Source organism: Talpa occidentalis, unplaced genomic scaffold (genome assembly GCF_014898055.3).
Source record: "Talpa occidentalis isolate TD23 unplaced genomic scaffold, MPIMG_talOcc4v2.1 talOcc4.2298, whole genome shotgun sequence".
Classification (NCBI taxonomy): Eukaryota; Metazoa; Chordata; class Mammalia; order Eulipotyphla; family Talpidae; genus Talpa; species Talpa occidentalis.
In genome coordinates, this window is record NW_023602405.1 from 5,917 (window position 1) to 8,138 (window position 2,222).

General features: G+C 41.4%; 1 non-coding gene across 1 annotated transcript; it reads right to left on the reverse strand.

Annotated features, from left to right (window-relative positions):
• Positions 1 to 1,810: 1,810 nt before the first annotated feature.
• Positions 1,811 to 1,917, reverse strand: LOC119253901 (U6 spliceosomal RNA). The gene has a single exon (XR_005127230.1). It is a non-coding gene; the product is annotated as a U6 spliceosomal RNA (small nuclear RNA).
• Between the last annotated feature and the right edge of the window lie 305 nt (positions 1,918 to 2,222).

A 2,222-nucleotide genomic window follows, 5' to 3' on the forward strand; every position in this document is an offset into this window, starting at 1 on the left:
TCGGGCCTCCCCTGGTGGCGCAGAGGTTGAGCGCTGGCTGCCCTCAGCCTCTGCAGCGCCGGTTCAATCCCCAGCCACCGGTTCAATCCCCAGCCACCGTAGAGGGTCCCACATGGCGCACAGAACTCCCCTGCTGCCCGCCGCTCCCCTCAGCAGTGTATTTCCTCACTCTGCCTGTTCTGTTCCCTGCTCTGGCTCTGGTGAATTCTCTCACCCTCCCGCTGTTCTGACTACCCAGTGTTTGTATAAATGAATGAATGAATGAATGAATGAATGAAATGAATGAATGAATGAATAAAATCCTCTCACCTTTTATTTTTGGGACGGCGAATGCAATCTGTCTCCCCTATTACATGTAATAGTGATGAATAAAGTCTTCCTTGCTGTTTTAACAAGAATTAAGTGCAGTTTCTCTTTTACAGCGGAGTATGAGGGTGGAAAGAGTGCTGTGTGGACTGCTGCATTAACTGCCGCCAGGATTCCCTCTGAAGAAGAAATGTGGTGCCGTCTTTCTCTGCAAGCAAGCTGTGTCTTCTGTCCTTTATCTTCTGGATTTGGATAGGCCAAAAGGGGCTCTGTCCTATGAAGATATAAATGCTTAATCAACATAATATTCCCCTGGTGAATGTTGTCTTGTGTTCTACTTATGAAGACCCCATTCTGCCATGTCGCCACTATTTCTCGTTTTATCCCTCATGGAGCTTGCTTTCAACTGAAAAGGCAAGTGTTACCAATAAGTTGAATGATGAGTCCTCACTAATTTACTTCATGTTTTTTGTAATTACATGATCCTGAATTATTTTATGGCTTTTGAGAAAATCCTCCTGAACTTGCCTTTATAATGGAGCTACTAACTTGTGTTGGGACTTTTGAAGAATAATGCAGGGATTTTAGCTAGCTGTCAGCAAAATAGGACTTTCTTCATGTATAAAGGAGCTGTTGTTGTCTCCTTTATTTAAATATTTATGAAAATTTTATAATATAAAAAATTGGGTACAAGGCCTCCCTGGTGGCTCAAGGGGTAAAGACGCAACCTGTGAAGCAATTCACAGCCTCTGCAGCATGAGTTCGATTCCCGGCTGGCCAGGGAGCAACCCACATGGCGCAGCAGACCTCTCCTGCCTCGTCCACTACTCCCCTCAGCAGCGTACTTCAGTCAATCTGCCTGTTCTGTTCCCACTCTGTCTCTGGTGAATCCTCTCACCCCCATCCCCATGCCTCTGGCCTGTACCCCAGCTCTTGTATACATAAATAATTTTTTTAAAAATGAAGTTCTCTTTGGAGCCCGCCCTTAAAAAAAAATTGGTTCAGGAGAGAAAGAAAACTACAGGCATTCTGTAATAAGTGAAGTTTGTTTTTTGAGGAGGGGATGAGAATAAACTTATTCCCTGGCAGCTAGTACAGAGGTTGCTCTGGATAGCCTGCGTTGGGGTCATCTCTTAGGGGGGAAAAAAAAAACCTACAGTTGTTTATGGATTCTTTGAAAACTCCTGCTGTTTTAGTGGGGGTATAGATGATATGCCATCTCTGTATTGTCTACCAGGCTATTTTCAATGGATACATTTTCCCTTAATTGTTAGTCCAAGTCTGCAGTATTTCCTCATCAGGATTTCTCAGCTCATTCAGACAGCCTTGGTTTGGACAGGATAATGGTAGATATTCCTTCCTGAGCACTGAATGTGTTTTTCAAAACAATTACATAGATTCAATTGATCAAACCAAAAACACTGTTCACAGACCTATCCATAGAGCAGAGAAGAACCAAAGAAAGAAAGGAGGAACTTTTGACTCATTTTATTTGTTTATTTTTAATAATATGGAACGCTTCACGAATTTGCGTGTCATCCTTGTGCAGGGGCCATGCTAATCTTCTCTGTATCGTTCCAATTTAAGTATATGTGCTGTCGAAGCGAGCACTTTTGACTCATTTTAATCCTTTTAATGATCCTTCAAATATAGGTCATGTATTTGAAGGAAAGTATGTTTAGGACTTGGGAAAATTATTTCAAATAGATTCTAACTCTAAAATTAAAGTACATTCTGGCAGATAATGGATTGCTGCAAAATTATTATATATACTTTATCTAAAGAGCTGTCAAAAATTTATAAATGAATACCACATTGTCTGAAGTACAGAGAATACAGACAGCTTCCTTGGACTAATGCTAGCTGTTGGCTTTTAAATGCATAATAATTATGTCTTCACTGATAATTCTTCCAAG